The following is a 20,483-nucleotide window of genomic DNA, read 5'->3' on the forward strand; positions in this document are numbered from 1 at the left end:
CGGAAGGAGGCGTTCGTCTGGACGGCGGAGGCGGACGAGGCCTTTGCTGCCCTGAAGCGGGCGCTCTCGTCGGCGCCGGTTCTACAGATGCCTGACTTCGAGCGCCAGTTCGTGGTCGACTGCGACGCATCCGGCACCGGCTTTGGCGCCGTTCTACACTAGGGGGGACCCTTGGCTTTCTTCAGTCGACCCTTCGCCGCCCGCCATGTCAAGCTGGCGGCCTACGAGCGCGAGCTCATCGGGCTGGTGCAAGCCGTCCGGCACTGGCGCCCGTACTTGTGGGGGCGTCGGTTCCTCGTCCGCACCGACCACTACAGCCTGAAGTTCCTCCTGGACCAGCGGCTGTCCACCGTGCCTCAGCACCAGTGGCTCAGCAAGCTGTTCGGGTTCGACTTCACCGTCGAGTACCGCCCCGGGCGGCTCAACTCGGCGGCCGACGTGCTGTCCCGCCGCGACGAGGAGAGTGCGGCGCTTTGTGCCCTCTCGGGGCCCTCCTTCGACCTCTACGCCGACATCCGCCGTGCCACCGCGGTCGACCCGGTCGCGCTGCAGCAGCTGGAGGCTGCGTCTCTGGGCGAGCCGTGGGCAGCCGCCGACGGTTTCCTCCTCCACGGCAAGCGCATCTACGTGCCTGCCACCGACGACTTGCGCCACCAGGGGGTGAACCTGGCTCACTTGGCTGGACACGAGGGGGTCCAGAAAACCCTTGTGCGCCTCCGCGCGGACTTCTACATCCCCGGCGACCGCTAGCTGGTGCACGACTTCGTCCGCTCCTGCGACGTGTGCCAGCGGAACAAGACGCCGACCACACAGCCGGCCGGCCTCCTTCAGCCTTTGGACGTTCCGTCGCAGGTCTGGGCGGATATCTCCATGGACTTCATCGAGGGGCTGCCGAAGGTGCACGGCAAGTCTGTGGTCCTGACGGTGGTGGACTGCTTCTCGAAGTACGCCCACTTCATCGCGCTTAGCCACCCCTACACCGCCGCCTCCGTCGCCCGTGTCTTCTTCGACGGGATCGTGCGCCTGCACGGTTTCCCCAGCTCCATCGTCAGCGATCGCGACCCAGTCTTCACCAGCAATCTCTGGCGCGATCTCTTTAAATGTGCAGGTGTCAAGCAGCGGCTCAGTACGACCTTTCACCCCCAGACGGACGGCCAGTCCGAGGTCGTCAACAAGATCATCGCGATGTACTTGCGCTGTGCGACAGGTGATCGGCCTCGCTCGTGGGTCGAATGGCTCTCCTGGGCGGAGTACTGCTACAACACCTCGTACCACACGGCGCTCCGAGCGTCGCCGTTCGAGGTTGTGTACGGCCGACCCCCGCCACCCCTCCTGCCACACCACGCCGGGGCGGCCCAGACAGAGGCGGTGGACGCCATGCTGCGGGACCGCGACACGTTCCTGGAGGAGGTTCGCGAGCGTCTTCAGGCCACTATGATGAGCACCATCGCGAGGTGGAGTTCGACGTGGGCGCATGGGTGCTGCTCCGACTTCTCCACCGACCCACCCATGCGCTCGCTTCGCCGTCCAAGGGAAAGTTGCGCCCACGCTACGCCGGGCCGTTCCAGATCGTCGAGCGCATCGGGCAGGTGGCTTATCGTCTCCGACTCCCCGCGGACGCGCGCCTGCATGACGTCTTCCATGTGGGGCTGTTAAAGCCTTACAACTACGCCGGCTCGCCACCATCAACACCGGCCGTGCTGCCACCGGTTCAGGACGGGCGACTGCTGCCAGCCCCTGCGCAGGTCCTGCGCGCCCAGCTCCGTCGCGGCGTGTGGCGCATCCTCGTCAAGTGGCAAGGACTTTCGGAGGACGACGCCACCTGGGAGCACCTGGACGACTTCCAGACTCTCTACCCGGATGTGCAGCTCGAGGACGAGCTGTTTGCCGAGGCGGGGAGAGATGTTATGACGGGAGTTCAATATCAGAGGAGGGCTGCTCGTGGCTAGCAGGCGCATGCAGGAGAAGCTAGCAGGCGCATGCAGGAGAAGGCCTCACGGCCCAGGACGTTTCCTATTATTAGAGAACTATTATTATTATTAGAAACGTATTTCTATTTTTAGAAAGGAGAAGCGATATATGGTTGTAAAGACAATTGGATCGGTTTAAGCAGAAACATATTGTTTCCGGCTTCCTGAAGGGAGCCGGGAGTCCAACCCTAGCCGCCACTCACGATTGCTGGCTCCTCGCCGCCGATCAGCCTTCAAACCACGCCCACCGATCGTCCACACGTACAACCTCCGATCGGTGAGGGGCAGAGAGCAGCAGCATATCATAATGGGTAACAAGACACCAGAGGTTGGGATGGAGTTAATGGGTAACAAGACACCAGAGGTTGTCGGGATGGAGTATCTGGATGCATTAACCAGGAAATCTTTTTTTTGAAGTTAAATCAAGGCCTCGATCTAGTCGTGCTATAAAATGTAATATATTTGATGAATACTATGAAGAACTATACGTTATTCATGATCTTTTGCATGAGTTGGCTTGTTCTACTTCAGTAAAGGAATGCATTAGAATTGACAGCAAATTTTCTGAAATGGTTCCAAAGACTGTTAGGCACATATGCACTGAAACTATAAATCCTAGTCTGGTTGAGCAAATCTCTCAAGCAAAGAAATTGCGCACCCTTGTCATGCATTTTCAAGAGCAAGATCAGGCAGCGCAAGAACTAATGCTTCAGAAAGTACTGGCCGTCACAAAAAGCTTGCGGGTCTTGTCCCTAACCACAAATTCTACGTTGAAGCTGCCTGATGAATTTGGTGGTCTAGTGCACCTTCGCTACTTGTCTCTCATGTGGGGTCGTAATAAAATGACACGTTTCTGCTGGTTCCCCCAATCTGTATACAGATTATACCACCTACAGATACTGAAGTTTAATGATCCCCAGCTTGCAGTTCCCATAAAAGGAGAAATGGAGGGAATATGCAATCTAGTTAATTTGCGCCATTTGCAGTTATCTTATGGCATAATGCCTCTAATTCCTTATGTTGGAAAGCTGACTTCTCTCCATGAGCTATATGGTTTCAGCATCCAACAGCGAAGTGGTTACACAATTGGTGAACTCAAGAATCTGAAGGGCATCTCCCATTTACACATTTCAGGTCTTGACAAAGTAAAGAGTGTATACGAAGCTGCTGAGGTCTTGTTGGACAAGAAAGATAATCTATCTGCATTAACACTTAGCTGGTCCCCAGGCTGTTCTGATTCTTGTGACCCCAGCAAAGCTGAGCAGCTTCTTGACAAGCTTGAACCACACCCCAACACCTGCAAACTGAAGATTCAAGAATATCCAGGTTCTTGATCTCCATGTTGGCTGGAAAATCGCGAACTCATTAATTTGACATATCTTTATATATGTGATTGTAGTAGGTTGCAGCGTCTTCCACCTATTGGGCAGCTGCCTTCTCTCCAGTATCTCTACATAATTAACATGAAATCCATCGACTGCGTGGATTCTTCATTTTATGGAAGCGAGAAACCTTATGGCTTGCAATCCCTTAAGGCATTAGAGATCGGAGACATGCCTATATGCACTGAATGGGTTGGATCCGAGGGTGAGAACTTATTTCCCCAGCTCGACACACTTGTGGTGCGTGACTGTAAGGAGTTAAGACAGCTACCAAATGTACCTATCGGCATTCGACATATTGAAATCCATAATGCTGGTCTACAAGTAGGGATGAAAACGGTACGGATATTTTCCGACCGTATTCGAAACCGAATCCGTTTAGAGGGGTTGAGATCTGTCCGTATCCGAGTCCGGATATCCAACATCCGATACCGTATCCGTATCCGAATACTCAAATCGCATATTTATGATGTCGATATCCAATCGTATCCTATCTGACATAGTTGACACTATCCGTATTCGAATCTGAATCCGGACAGAAATATGAAAACAAATGTAATATCGGTGATATCCGTTCGTATCCGATCCGTTTTCATCCCTGACTACAAGCTATACCACTGCCACCATGTTTAGGTGCAAGTTCCTCTTCATCGCCGAGGCTGGATCTGTCTCTTTCAAAGCTAATAATTTCTTGCTGCCCAGATCTGGCAACTTTGTGGCAGGGCTACTCTCTTCCTGTTCTCGAGGAATTGTCAATCCAACAATGTGCGAGCCTGTCATGTCTACCAGAGGACTCATTTTGTTCAACTTCTGTTCTTAAGACCTTTGATATAGTGAAGTGTCCAAATTTGAAGACAGGACACATCAGGTTGCCCCCAACAGTGAGATATTTCACTTTGGGATCGTGTGGTAATGCTGAAACTCCACTTCATTGCAAGATCTCAGATCACTGACACGATTGTTTTTAGATGGGTGTGCAATGTCATTATTCCCTTCCGAAGTTTTTACGTGTTTGACAGGGATAACTTCTGTGGTGTTTAGCGACTGTGCAATGACATCCCTCCCCTCCGCGCAAGACTTTGCAAGACTGACAAATCTTGAAAATCTAGACATCTGGGATTGCAAAGAGCTACTGTCACTGGATGGAATTCAAGGGCTCGGCTCTCTCACATTCTTGGTAATCATTGGTTGTGACAGCCTTGTTCAAGATTCGCCTGACTTATCAGGGGAGGGTGCTGATCTATCCGGTTGTGCCTTGGAGATCAGCGAGCTTGATATTGACCACCCATCTCTCTTACTCAAAGAGCCATTAAGGAGCATGGCCATTGTGAAGAGGCTCCGGATTTCTGGCGGTCCTGAACTAAGACTTTTACCTGTGGAATGGCTTATGCGCAACTGTCAAGCCCTAGAAGAGATAGTAGTGCGTGATGCTTCCCATTTGCAACGTTTACCACAAGAGATTGCAAGTCTGACCTCCCTGCAGTCATTGCAGATATCCAATGCAAATCTGATTCAGATGCTTCCAGATATGCCTGCATCTCTGAGTAATCTACGCGTCAACAATTGCTACACTGAGCTCAAGGAACGCTACAAAAAGAACGTAGGCCCTGATTGGGGCAAGATTGCACACATTCATGATGTGGATATTTCCTAATATGTGGTACATGATGTCCGATCGGATCTGATAAAGAAAACCTTGTCTGAGTCTGTTTGTTTACTATCTCTATATATATGCACTGTGGCACCCGCGGATGAAATGCATCAGTTGGTACGCCTTGGAGCTATGCAGTTCTCTATCACGCTTTTCCTTTTGCGTCCTGAATTGTAATTAATATATTAGCATCACTAAGTGTATTTGCATTTTCATTTATGACAAATGTATGGAGTATGGACCAGGGCATTGTGCTCAATGATGATAAAGTTAGCTGAATTTTTCAATAAGTTGTAAGGCATGATTGAATATGCCTTTTAGTTTTGACTGTGAGTTATTCATGTTGACATGCCACTATTGATCTCGTTACGATTATATTGGCTAAACGCTCTAATCAACTCCCCCTGCAGTGCCACTGCCATTTCTATTTTGTTAGTGGATACAGATATTTAAGCTTCTTATAGTCATTTGTTATGTCTTGCAGATAATTTCGCTGTGACAGATAAGCCTAGTGCTAAAACACTTGTATCTTACTTTTTTTTTTGCACTTTTTACTTTTCTTGGCTTTAAGCCTAGTGTTAGGAATATGATCAGCATCCACTTTAGTGGTTAGAATATGCTATAGCAAGTGGGAGTCTCCTTTGCCTATAAAAGATAAGGGAGTGTCATTGTAAAAAACAGGCCATCGAATTTGCATTCAATCCAAGCGGCCAAGGGCCAAGCTGCCCTCTGGTAGTTCCAGATCTGAATCTGAGATCCAATCGGGCCAGCAATCTGATATCAAAGCCGAGAGGGTTCTTGAGTGAGCGAGCGCCATGTCCACCGCTAGCCAGGTCGCGAGAGTGCGCGCCGCCGTAGGTGCTAGAGCCGACGATCGTGCGACGCGCCTTGCTGCCGCAGAGGCTGCGGCTGCAGCGGCGGCCGAGACGGCCAGGCAGGCGGCAACGACGGCCCAGGCCGCGGTAGCCATGGCCGCAGCGCTGCGTGCTGAGATGGAGCCGAAGCCGGAGCCAGCTGGAGGATCGCGTAGCCACCAGTCACTGTCACCAGAGCGGCAGCGTGGTCGGCGCGATCACTCTCCAGTGCTACAGACGGTCTACCGCGACTCCGGAGCGGGAACGTCGTAGCCAATGCTCACCAAGTCGAACTACCACGAGTGGAGTCTGCTGATGAAGGTCAAGCTGCAGGCCCGACGGCTGTGGGAGGCGGTTCACATCGGCGGCGTTGACAACGACGACGATAGCAGGGCGCTAGAGGCATTGTGCGCCACCGTCCCCACCGAACTCGGCGCCTCCCTCGCCAACAAGGCTACAACAAAGCTGCCGTGGGAATTGATCGTCGCGGCACGTATTGACGGAGATCGTGTGCGCTGGGCGACGTTACAGTGCCTCCGAGGGGAGTGGGAAGGCCTCACCTTTTAGCCTGGTGAGCAAGTCGAGGACTTTGCCCTTCGTCTTACCAATCTGATGGAGCAGATGGCGCGCAACAACGACACCAACCTCATGGAGGAGCGCGCGGTGGAGAAATTCCTCCGCTGCATGCTGAAGAGGTACGCGCAGATCATCAATTTGATCGAGATGCTCCTCGACTTCGAGCAGCTCATCATCGAGGATGTCACTGAGAGACTCAAGACGGTGCAAGACCACGAGCAGGCACCGAACTACGAGTAGGGCGCCACCGGAGGCAAGCTGCTGTACACGATAGAGTAGTGGCGCGCCTTCGATAAGAAGGAGGAAGGATCCGGTTCGTCCGGCTCCAATGAGTGTCGTCGGCGTCCCCGTGGCGACAAGAAGAAGGAGGAGAAGGGACCCCGGGGCCCAGTCGGCGCTGATGGTGGCGCCGCCGGCGAGCGCAAGGCGACCCGAGATGACACCTGCAACAACTATGGCAAGAATGGCCACTGAGCCAAGGACTTCCACCTTCCTCCATGCCACGGTGGGTAGTCTCACATCGCACAAGCAGTGGAGCAGGATGCCACCCTATTTCTAGCGCACGGGTGCATCGAGCTGCAGCAAGACACAGGGGAGGGGGTGAAAGGCCCAAACTTTCCCCTTTCCGAGTCGGCTAGCTCCGTCGAGCTCCACCTCAATGAACCGTGTGCCCACGCCTTCCTCGGCAAAGGTGCCGCTGATGACAAGATTGATAGCTGGTACCTTGACACCAGTGCGACTCACCACATGATAGGTCGGCGTGAGTTCTTCGACCTGGACTTCGGCGTGAAGGGCTCCGTCAAGTTTGGTGATGCCTCCGCCATCGAGATCCAGGGCGTCGACTCGATCATCTTCAAGGCCAGGACAGGGAAGCACCATCTTCTCACCGGGGTGTAGTACATCCTGACCTTGAAGAACTCCATCATCAGTGTCGGGCAGCTGGACAAGAACAGCTCACGGGTGGAGATTGAGGACGGCGTGCTACGCATCTGGGATAGCGGCATCCATCTTCTCACCAAGGTGAACCGGGGAAGCAACCGCCTTTATGTGCTTCATGTATAGGTGGCGCACCACCTCTACCTTGCCGCGCACCGGGATGATGAGGCGTGGCACTGGCACGAGCATTTCGGGCACCTTCACTTCGAAGCCCTAAAGCAGCTCGACAAGGAGATGGTCCGCGACATTCCCTACGTCGACCACGTCGAGCAGCTCTGCGACACCTGTGTGGTGACCAAGCTGAAGCGCCGGCCCTTCCCGTGGCAAGCCTCCTACCGCACCACCGAGCAGCTCGAGCTAGTGCACGACGACCTCTACGGTCTAGTGTCGGCCACCCTTGGAGGTCAGAGCTACTTCCTACTGCTTGTCGATGACGCCACCCACTATATGTGGGCCATGCTGCTCAATTCCATGGCGGTAGCTGTGGACGCCATCAAGTGCCACTAGGTAGCCACAGAGATGGAGTACGGCCGCAAGCTTCGGGTGCTCCGCACGGACAGCGGTGGCGAATTCGCGACAGCTGAGTTCATGGTGTACTGTGCCGACGAGGGGATTCAACTTAACGCCACTACTCTGTGCCCTACTCAGCGCAGCAGAACGGCGTGTGAAAGCATCTAGGCCTCTAGTTGGGTTCCGGTGATTAATGACAATATGTGATTACTGTGACTAACGTGTATTTTGCAGAGGCAATTAAGTTAGGTCATGGTAATGGAGATCGATTGGGCAATCATGGTGGTCATGCCCCTACGATGGAAATCGTTTTGGTTTTCACAGGATGGACAATAAGGTTAAGGATGGACTAGTTCTAAGTGTCATTTGGAGTTAAAGAGACACTTAGAGTAGTTTTGGACTTTGTTTTTCCTTTGGCCATACTATTAAGGGGGGTATGGATGGGTAGCTTGACCTAGGTCAGTCTAGTGAGTTAGGTGTGGTGCACACTTACTAAATCTAACACTAGTTAGCTCTAAAATAGCCCTTAGATCCATTGGAGTAAACTTTATTCATGTATGATTGAGAGTTAGAAGTGAATGGAGGGTCAAATACTGACCGGATGCTGGCTTTGGTGTGACCGAACGCTAGCGCAGAGTCCGGTCAGTTCATTTGATCAAGGTGAAGTTGTCTGGAAGTGATCGGATGCTAAGAGGTGAAGTGACTAGACGCTGAGGGCCAGCGTCCGGTCGACTCCAGTAAGGTTCTAGAGAGAGAAAATCACGACCGGACGCGTCCGGTCAGTGCTGACCGGATGCTGTCCAGCGTCCGGTCACCACTTGATCACTGGAGTTCAGGGTGAACTGACCGGAGCATCCGGTCACCCCACAGGGGCACATAACGGTCCATTTTTTAGTCCATGTTATAAATACTTCCTCCATTCATGTGTGGAGGTACTTTTGCTCATTCCAACAGCTAAAAAACACTTTTGTGAGTGCCAAGAAGAGCAAGGTCCTAGTGAGGTGATTGAGATTTGAGAATCCCAAAGAGAGCCCTCATTAGTGAGATCAAGAGTAGCAAAGTATGCATCCACCCTTCTCATTAGGCTTGTCGTGGTCAAGTGAGAGTCCATGCTTGTTACTCTTGGTGATCGCCATCACCTAGATGTCTTGGTGATGATTGGGAGCTTGGTGATCATCTGACGGTGCTTGTGGATGACCCAACTCAAGTTGTGAGCGGTTGTGGGTGATTCACCGTGATGGAGTGTCAAAGAATCAACCCATAGAGAGAACTTGATCCTTGTGCGGATCAAGGGGAAGCTACACCCTTGCGCGGGTGCTCCAACGAGGACTAGTGGGGAATGGCAACTCTCCGATACCTCGGCAAAACATCGCCGCATTCCTCCTTCTCTCTTTACTTTGAGCATTTACTTTGAACAATTCAATACTTGTCTTTATATTCATAGAATTGTCATGCTAGAGTAGGATTGGAACTTAGGTTGCAAGACTTTTTGTGCGGTAGAATATTAGAAACACTTTCTAGGCACAAGGGGTTAATTGGGCTAACCGTAGGATTTAATTATTGCAAAGAAATTTAGAATTAGCCCAATTCACCCCCCCTCTTGGGTATCTTGATCCTTTCAATTGGTATCAGAGCCTCGTGCTCATGTATTTAGGCTTAACCGCCTAGAGAAAGATGTCTCACGGGGATGGAGCTCCTCCTATCTTTAAGGGGGATGATTTTCTATATTGGAAAATTCACATGGAGACGTACTTAGAAGCTCTAGATGTTGGAATACTTAGAGCCGCCTCACAAGGCCTCCCAAAACCTCGGGATGCTACACACCTATAAGGCGATGAGGTGAATTACAAGAAATAGAATGCAAAGGCTCAAAACACTATCTTTAGAGGCCTTTGCAAAGATGTGTTCAATCAGGTGAAGAACCACAAAGACGTCCATGCACTATGGTCGGACGTTTGTGCGCTCCATGAGGGAACAAAGAGTGAGCGTGAGGAATGCTATCATCTTGTCATGAAAAAACTTAACTCTTTTGAAATGCTTCCTAAAGAATGTGCTAATGAGATGTACTCATGTTTGAATGTTCTTGTAGAGGAAGTCAATAGGGTTGGACCCACTTAAATGCAACCATCCGATGTTGTAAGAAAGATTTTGAGTTGGCATATTGTGACCGTGCTTCATAAAGGTGATCTTTCTACCGCTACACCGACACAAATCTTGGGAAAGATCAATGCTCATGAGATGTATATGCACATCACGCCACAAGATGGCTCATCCTCTACCAAGAAGAAAGACAAGGATTTAGCATTCAAAGCTAGCCAAGAGAAGGGCAAAGCAAGACTTGAGTATGAGAGCTCAAGTGATGATGAAGTTGATGATGCAAGTCTTGCTCTCATGGTGAGAAAAAACGCCAAGATGCTAAAGAATCTCAACAAAAGTGGCATCAAGTTCGATGGCAAGAAGAAGAAGTTCTTCACTAGCTCTAGAAGGAAGCCAATCTCCGAGATGAATTGCTACAATTATAGAGAACTTGGTCATCTAGCACACCAATGCACCAAGCCCAAGAAGACAAGTTCAAGAACAAGTACAAGGGCAAGAAAGATGACTCAAGTAATGAAGAAGAAGATGAGAAGAAGAAACACAAGCCATACAAGAAGAGATATGGCAAGAAGAAGAACTTCCACAAGAAGAAGAAGAGTGGAAAGGCATACATCGCCGGTGATTGGCTCACGAACATTGATTCATCTAGTGGCTCATCCGATGATGATAGTGACAACAAGAAGGTGGCCTCCATTGTTATTGACTCTTCATCATCTTCACCGCCACCACCGCCATCATCCTCTACACACCTATGCCTTATGGCCAAGGGTAAACACATGGTATCAAATGATGATGATAGTAGTGGTGATGAACATGCTAGTAATGATGATAACGATAGTGATGATGATGAATATGAATCACCTTCTTATGATGATCTTGCTAGATTGCTAAAATAATACACTAAGATCATTATAAAGACTAGAGCTAAGAATGAAAAAAGCTAGAAGCTAAGAATGATTCACTTTTAGCAAAATGTGATATAGCGGAAAAGGCTAGTGTTGAGCTTAGAGAAGCAAATGATGCTATATCATCCAAACTCAAGGAGCTCAAATCTTTTAAGAAAGAGCTTAAAGATAAACATGATAAACTTGAGAGGACACATAACGAGCTCATCACTAGCCACAACAAGCTAAAAGAAGAATATACTACTCTTAAGATTAATCATGATAATCTTGTTATTGCTCAAGAATTCTTATCCAATGAGCCACATGATGCTACTAACGATGTTGTTAAGATTGATATAGCTACATCATATGATGATTTGATCATTGAGAGCATTGAGCAAAGTTCTAATAGCAAGGGCAAGCAAGTGGTTGAGGCCAATGATTATGATAAGTTTGTCAAGCTCAAGAATGATAATAAAAAGTTCAAGAAAGATCTTGAAGAGATCAAAAGCCACAACACTATTGTGCTAGAAACTCTTGATAATGATGGTGATTTGATCCTTGAGAATGAGAAGCTCAATGAAGGGAACAAGAAGCTCAAGGAAGAGAAAAACAATGATGCTCTCAAGGAAGAAAATAAGAAGCTCAAATTGGAGAAAGAGCATCTCAAGATTGGATTGATCAAGTTCACAAGAGACAAGCATCTATAAAGTGAGCTACTTATGAACACTGTCATGAAGATGGATAGAAGTGGCATTGGGTATTTGGCAAACCAAGAGAAGAAGGCTCAAGCTCAACAACAACACAAGTCAAAGCCAAAGCTAAAGAGATGTTGAGTGTGGACAAGAAGGTCACTTTGCTCATGAGTGCCAAACTCCACCACCACAACCCTTACCCAAGCATGCTAGACCTTTTGCCTTCAATGCTCACTATATGCTTAGAAAGGATTCTAGTGAGAAAATAAAAGTCATGTTCTTAGGACCTTCCAACAAGAATAGGCCTAAGAAAATTTGGGTTGCAAAGTCACTTGCTGAGAAGGTGAAGGGCCCTCAACAAGTTTGGGTTCCTAAAGCTTGATCTCTTGTGTGTAGTAAACTACAAGACCGGTGGAAGTCATTGGGTTATTGATAGTGGTTGCACACAACATATGACCGGTGATCCTCATATGTTCACCTCACTAGATGAAGTAGATGGATAAGAAAGAATCACATTTGGAGATAATTCAAAGGGCAAGGTTAAAGGATTGGACAAAGTGGCAATATCAAATGATCATTCTATCTCAAATGTGCTATATGCTGCTTCATTGAGCTTCAACTTGCTATCCATTGGACAATTGTGTGATCTGGGCTTCCAATGCTTGTTCACTGAGAAGGAAGTTGTTGTATCTAAGAATGATGATGATCAAGTGATATTCAAAGGATTTAGATACAACAACCTATATTTAGTGGATTTCACCTCCAAAGATACTAACTTGAAGATATGCCTATTCACCAAAACAACTCTTGGGTGGCTATGGCATAGAAGACTTGCTCATATTGGGATGAGCTCACTCAAGAAGCTAATGAAGAATGATTTGGTGAGAGGGTTGAAGGATGTGAAGTTTGAGAAGGACAAGCTTTGTAGTGCATGTCAAGCCGGCAAGCAAGTATCAAATACTCATCCAACCAAAGTTTTCATGTCAACCACAAGAGTGCTATAACTTCTTCACATGGATTTATTTGGACCAACAACATACAAGAGTTTAGGAGGAAATCTTTATTGTCTTGTGATTGTTGATGACTATTCAAGATATACATGGGTATTCTTCCTTCATGACAAATCTGAAGTTGCATCTTGCTTCAAGAAGTTTGTCAAGAGAGCACAAAATGAATTTGAAGTAAAGCTCAAGAAGATTAGAAGTGACAATGGGAAAGAATTTGACAACACAAACATTGAAGCCTATTGTGATGAAGTTGGGATCAAGCATGAGGTCTCCACAATATATACACCTCAACAAAATGGTGTAGTTGAGAAAAAACCGGACATTGATCACTCTTGCAAGAACAATGCTAGATGAGTACAATATCCCCGAAGCTCTATGGGCAGTGTAACACCCTAGGTGTTAGCCTTGCACAATTTGACTTGCGTAGCATAAGCATGAGCACCAAGCATTCATATTTAAGCTTTTACATTTGAAACATATGATTGAAACATATGAAACATGCTTGTTATTTTATGTTTCTTTGTATATATGCATATGATCTTGAGTGAATACATGTAAATGGTTGATGTGAGTCACTAAAACATATTAGCTACACTTTGGTTAACAAATAGAACATTGTTCATGAAAGTCACCTTTCATGATCAAGTACTTAAGTGATGTTATATGTGTTGACCTGGATAGCCCTATGTGTGACCAATGCATGAAATGAGTGTGTGACCTTACAAATAGCTTAAACATGTTTAGAAGATCATGATGAACAACTTTTGTATTCATGGTTAGGGGTAAATTGGTCATTAAGCCATAGTTGAGTGCATACAATCTTTTGAATGTAGCATATTTGACCAAGTTTGAACTAGGTGCTAGAGACCTTGCATGGAGGTGGTCACTAAAGCAAGGTTGTAGTATTTGGGATGGGGAACAACTTTTATTTTTGGGTCATGAGATAATAAGGTGCATAGCTTAGTCTTTTGGAGCTCACAAAAATCATTAATGCACTGTTTACTACACTTAGAAAAATTTTCTAAGTCATGCTCGACTAACAGTTTGGCAAGCTCCATTTTAGGCCAATTTTTCTCTCTATCCATTATGAATTAAGAGAAAGTATCTTAAGCAACTTTGTAGCTGGTATATAGGCCTACGACTTTGATATATACTGTTTTCGATTTTGCTACACGGTTTAGGAGAATGAGCGTCACCATATATCACTGTCAGGCTGCTCATTCGGCGCTGATGACTGAACTAAACCGACATCAGTGGCCGACCAATGCCAGAACAGGGCTGCCGCGTGGAGCCAGACGCGAGCCGCGTGTCGCCGACGCCCTACCCAGCATGGCCATGACGGGCCAAAGCGCACTACAACCAGCCCCGCGCTCGCCCGCACTGCCCTGCGCTCCCATTTTGTTTTCGGCTTCCTTCTTCGCCCCAGCGCAGCCACCGTAGCGGCCACCAGCGCCATTGCCGTCGTAGCTGCTCTACCGAGCTCGCCTGCGCTCACCGCTGCCCTATTCTCCAATCGGCCATGTTACAGCTCCACCTCACCCTTCTCCACCGTTTCCACCTTGCAGCGCCCGCAATCATGCCTTAGGTAAGCTACCATTCGCGTTGCGCCACCACGGGTGTGTCACCGCTAGAGCTCCGTCGTGCCGCGATGCATGTGGCCTAGCTTAACCGTAGCATCCACCGCGTCGTGGTCGCCTCCTTAAGCTCCATTGGACCTCCCCATAGACTAGGAAACATCGCTTCGCTAGGATTTGGCCAGAGTTGGCCGGCGTACCACCGTGCCATCGCCGCCACCCGCCATGGCCGTCGGTGAGGTGCTTCCGTGCTTCTTTTGGCCATGCAAAGACCACCACTGGATGCGGACTGATGAGTAGATCGTGTAGGTGTAGTCGCTACCGCCGGCAAGCTCACCGGCGATGAGCCATGGCCAACCAGCGTCGAGCATCACCGCCGGCTCTGTTTTGCCTCACTGACTGATGGGGCCGACTGACCAGTGGGTCCCCATTGTCAATGACTGTAGTGTAGAAAACTAGTGCATTTATTTCCTATTTTATGTGCATCTTTGAAAATAGATAAGTTGAGCTGTGTAGATCCAAAAATTGTGAACCAAATTTTGTAGTGTTCCTTAAGAAGTGTAGTATTTACGAAAAATATGATACAAGCATTTGTAGTAGAATTTCTAGAAGATTTAAAATGAAACTTGAAATGTGTTTCTAAATGTATGTAAACTTGTTTATTTAATATCTAGAGTTCCTATGATTCAAAAATTATGAAATTTTTGTGGTGAACTGTTTTTGACAAGTATAAGCTCTGGTAAAAATTTGAGGGTCAGTGCATGCATGGATTTGTAGTTATAGATTTTCCTTTTATAATTAGGTGATCCTTGTATGAATTTTTATAAATTATTTATGAGTCCAATATTCATGAAATTTGTTGGAGGTTGTCCTAGTACCATATGGATGCTAAGAAAAATATATAATCTGTTGCTTGACACTTTTCACTAGGGTTTTCTATTTATGCTATTTTAAGCCTTTCTGCCTTGTCATTTTTGCATAGGATGTTTTACTTGGTAAAATGGCATGAAACTTTTACAGTAGTCTATTGGTAGCACTAGTGAGCCACTGTAAATTTTGGAGAATTTATGATGCACATTTGGTATATGTTTATTATTTACCCTAATTATTTAATTAAAATAAGAAAGGCATTGAAATAATTAGATTGTGATTAAGCATGATATTTTCTATGGTTCTCATGATGCATAGTAACTGTTGATGTCAATGGTAAGGCTTAGAAGCCATTGATTGTATACAAATGACTATTTATCGCTTTATCATTCGAATACGAGACTGCATGTATAGTTTTGATCGCATGGATGATTTCATATAGATAATGGTCTCTACTGTAAAACTTGTTAATAAGAAAGTTGTAGATAACTTGCTAATCTACCTGGTGTTAAATTTTTACAGTCATAGAACTTAGGGTTTTCGAGTTCTAGCTGTTGCAAGTTGCTATCCAAAAGGTTTACTTTCTGGACAGATTTGATTGAGTGATTTGTTTGCCCAATTTAACTCTTAAATCGCAGTGAGAGTATTAAAGGAAAATTGTAGATAATTTTATCAGCTTTCCAGAAAATCCAAGATCACAGCATTTGGATAAGTAGAACTTCAGTTATGAGTAAAATGAGTAGCTGTTGTTTTGTGATATATTAGATGCATTGTTGAAGCAGTTAATTAAATAATCAAGAAGAGATGCACATACTCAGTAGAACATGATGCACTTGTTATTACTTCAGCACCATGATGTTAAGAATACGTACAAGAATGCATTCATCATGTATCATCATATTATACTTGTCGGCATGTATGCATTCGCAATATCTTATGCCATACTCATGCATCTAGGATCAACAGAGGAGATAACATTGCTGGAGTTCAACGAAGGAGAGGAAGGGGACCAGCAGGAGATTCCTTAAGCTGTAGCTCCTGAAGAAGAGGAGCAAAACCCAAAAGAGCTTCTAGAGTGCCCTGATCACCGCCCCACTTCCTTTCTGAAAGGCAAGCCCTGGAGCATTCTAAGTCTCCCAGTATTTCACAAAATATTACTCAAGTCCTTATGATTGATGCATTAAGTTATAAGAGTTGATTGGAACCACTTGATGCATATAAATTCCTTGTCTAGATATATACACCGTTAACCCTATGTAGGTCCAGGATCGAATATATGCTTAGCCATGCTTAGACCAGTAGAAGTCGGGTGATTTCCTGTCACCTACGAGATATAGGTGGATACCGGAGCACGGTTGGCTATATTTGCTATCGTGGAACAGAACCATGGGGTAAAAGAAAATCAAGGCCAGGCGGAGTCTATGTGTAGGTTGACTCATGAGATTTTGTCTGTATCGATCAAGGACCGTACCGTTGTTGGAACTTCTGACAAGATTGAACGCATGTCTATCACTTAGCTGGCCGGATAACTTGTTCCGACCGCGAAGTCGAGTAGCTCAACTCAGGCCGGGACCCATTCTGTTGTACGCTCCTTGTAGGGAGCCAGACTAAGCCCAAGGGCAGGCTAGGCCTGAACGTCCTAGCATTTGGTGTCCCCGATTGTGCTGCACGGTACGAACCCATGAAATGTGTACCTGAGATTGTACCGAAGGTGACCTAAGGCGACTAATGATCTGGTCTGCCTGAGTTTGTGTTAGGAATAAATTCCCAGCTAGTTAAAATCGATTCGAATCACCGTCTCTCCTGGATAGTGAGAAACTTGGCTAGCTCCAGCATCGTAGTAACCGTGTTATGGAACTTGATGGTTCGAATGAACATGGAATTACAATACCTACTATGGTTACTATTGTATGCTATTAAAATGATATACCACATGTTTGGCATAGGATAGTTGCTAATTTAGAGATGGATAGTCATAATTAAACTTGATAACAAAATTATAATTGTATAATTTAGTTAATTGCTTTTTATGCAAAATGTTGTCAAGCTACATCCACTTATATAGCCTTGCATGATCCTTGGAGTCATTTTATTTCTGGTTTATGATGGGTAAGTCTAGCTAAGTACCTTCTCATACCCAGGGTTTATTTCCCATTGTTGCAGATGGCACTGTTTATTATGGTTATTACAAGAGTTGCTTCTATCCCGCTGTGGATAAGGAGTAAGCCTTGGGCAGGCTTCTTTATTAATCCCTCTACATGCTTTTGTGGACTGTGATCGTATGTTGGCACTGTATTAAACTATGTTGGAAACTTTACTTTCAAACTTAATTTGCTTCTGCTTTTATCCATTAAACCTGCTTTGTTATAACTTTGTTTCATACTCTGATGATGGAAATATATCTATGAACTTTATGTAATATGTGACATGTATGTTGAATCATGTATGATCTTAGTTGTTGTAAATCGTTTATCGAGACCTATCGTGGTACTCGATGGACTACCGGGTTTATATGGGTTCAAGTATGATAGTACGACCGCTTGCGGGCCGCCATTGTACTTGTACTCTTATAAATTGGTTGGTTCTACGACAGGCGAAAGCTATCAACACCGCATGCTATGCATCCAACCGCCTATTTCTTCAAAAGTTTCTTGGCAAGACACCTTATGAGTTGCTCAATGGGAAGAAGCCGGACGTCTCCTTCTTTAGGGTGTTTGGCTGCAAATGCTACATCTACAAGAAGCGGCAACACCTAGGGAAGTTCCAAAGACGTTGTGATATTGGTTTTCTTGTTGGTAACTCATCAAAATCCAAAGCATATAGAGTATTTAATCATGCCACTGGCTTGGTTGAAGAAACATATGATGTGGAATTTGATGAATCTAACGGCTCTGAAAGCATCTAGGCCCCTAGTCGGGTTTTAGTGATTAATGACAATATGTGATTACTATGACTAACGTGTGTTTTGTAGAGACAATTAAGTTAGGTCATGATAATGGAGATCGATTGGGCTATCATGGTGGTCATGCCCCTACGATAGAAATCGTTTTGGTTTTCAAAGGATGAACAATAAGGTTAAGGATGGACTAGTTCTAAGTGTTGATTAGAGTTGAAGAGACACTTAGAGTAATTTAGGACTTTGTTTTTTCCTTTGGCCATACTATTAAGGGGGGTATGGATAGGTAGCTTGACCTAGGTGAGTCTAGTGGGTTAGGTGTGGTGCACACTTGCTAAACCTAGCACTAGGTAGCTCCTAAATAGCCCTTAGATCCAAAGGAGCAAACTTCATTCACGTATGATCAAGAGTTGAAAGTGAATGGAGGGTCAAATACTAACCGGACGCTGGCTCTGGTGTGACCGGACGCTGGCTCAGGCTCCGGTCAGTTCATTTGACCAATGTATTTTTGTCTGGTGCGACTGAATGCTGAGAGGTCAAGTGATCAGATGCTGAGGGCCAGCGTCCGGTCGACTCTAGTAAGGTTCCAGAGAGGGGAAATCATGACCTAACGTGTCCGGTCAGTGCTGACCAAACGCTGGCCAGTGTCTAATCACACTTTAAACACTGGAGTTCAGGGTGAACTAGCCGGCGTGTCCGATCAACATGACCGGAGCATCCGGTCACCCCGTAGAGACACATAATGGTTCATTTATCAGCCCATATTATAAATACTTCCTCTATTCATATGTGGGGTTACTTTTGCTTATTTCAACAGCTGAGAAACATCCTTGAGAGTGCCAAGAAGAGCAAGGTCCTAGTGAGGTGATTGAGATTAGATAATCCCTAAGAGAATCCTCATTAGTGATATCAAGAGTAGCAAAGTGTGCATCCACCCTTCTCATTAGGCTTGTCGTGGTCAAGTTAGAGTTCGTGCATGTTACTCTTGGTGATCACCATCACCTAGATGTCTTGGTGGTGATTGGAGAGCTTGGTGATCATTCGGTGGAGCTTGTGGATGACCCAACTCAAGTTGTGAGCGGTTGTGGGTGATTCACCATGACAGAGTGTCAAAGAATCAACCCGTAGAGAGCACTTGATCCTTGTGCGGATCAAGGGGGAGCTACACCCTTGTGCGGGTGCTCCAACGAGGACTAGTGGGGAGTGGTGACTCTCCGATACCTCAGCAAAACATCGTCGCGTTCCTCCTTCTCTCTTTACTTTGAGCATTTACTTTGAGCAATTCAATTCTTGTCATTTACATTCCTAGAATTGCATGCTAGAGTAGGATTGGAACTTAGGGTGCTAAACTTTTGTGTGTTAGATCAATAGAAACACTTTCTAGGCATAAGGGGTTAATTAGGCTAACCGTAGAGTTTAATTATTGCAAAGAAATTTAGAATTAGCCCAATTCACCCCCCTCTTGGGCATCTTGATCCTTTGAATTGGTATCGGAGCCTCGTGCTCATATATTTAGGCTTAACCGCCTAGAGAAAGATGTCTCACAGGGATGGACCTCCTCCTATCTTTGAGGGGGATGATTTTCCATATTGGAAAATTCACATGGAGGCGTACTTAGAAGCTCTGGATGTTGGAATACTTAGAGCCGCCTCACAAGGCTTCCCAAAACCTCAGGATGCTACTAACCTACAAGGCGATGAGGTGAATTATGAGAAATGGAAAATCAAAGGCTCAAAACACCATCTTTAGAGGTCTTTGCAAAGATGTGTTCAACCGGGTGAGGAACCACAAAGACGCCCATGCACTATGGTCGGACATTTGTGTGCTCCATGAGGGAACAAAGAGTGAGCGTGAGGAACGCTATCATCTTATTATGAAAAAGCTTAACTCTTTTGAAATGCTTCTTGAAGAATGTGCTAATGAAATGTATTCACGTTTGAATGTTCTTGTAGAGGAAGTCAATGGGCTTGGACTAACTCAAATGCAACCATCCGATGTTGTAAGACAGATCTTAAATGTTCTCCCCATTGACAAATATGGGAACATTGTGACCGTGCTTCATCAAGGTGATCTTTCCATCGCTACACCGACACAAATCTTGGAAAAGATCAATGCTCATGAGATGTACATGCACATCACACCTCAAGATGGCTCATCCTCTAACAAGAAGAAAGAAAAAGACTTAGCATTCAAAGCTAGTTAAGAGAAGGGCAAAGCAAGGCTTGAGTATGAGAGCTCAAGTGATGATGAAGTTGATGATGCAAACCTTGCTCTCATGGTGAGAAAAATCACCAAGATGCTAAAGAAGCTCAACAAGTGGCATCAAGTTTGATGGCAAGAAGATGAAGTTCTTCATTAGCTCTAGAAGGAAGCCAATCTCCGAGATGAATTGCTACAATTGTGGAGAACTTGGTCATCTAGCTCACCAGTGCACAAAGCCCAAGAGAGACAAGTTCAAGAACAAGAACAAGGGCAAGAAAGATGACTCAAGTGATGAAGATGAGAAGAAGAAAGACAAGCCATACAAGAAGAGAGATGGCAAGAAGAAGGACTTCCACAAGAAGAAGAAGAGTGGAAATGC

The 20,483-nt window shown here is 46.3% G+C and overlaps 1 pseudogene; it reads left to right on the plus strand.

Annotated features, from left to right (window-relative positions):
- The first annotated feature begins 2,812 nt into the window (after positions 1-2,812).
- Positions 2,813-5,006, plus strand: LOC136465613 (disease resistance protein RGA2-like; annotated as a pseudogene).
- Positions 5,007-20,483: the final 15,477 nt, after the last annotated feature.

Source organism: Miscanthus floridulus, chromosome 7 (genome assembly GCF_019320115.1).
Source record: "Miscanthus floridulus cultivar M001 chromosome 7, ASM1932011v1, whole genome shotgun sequence".
In the NCBI taxonomy this organism is placed as follows: domain Eukaryota; kingdom Viridiplantae; phylum Streptophyta; class Magnoliopsida; order Poales; family Poaceae; genus Miscanthus; species Miscanthus floridulus.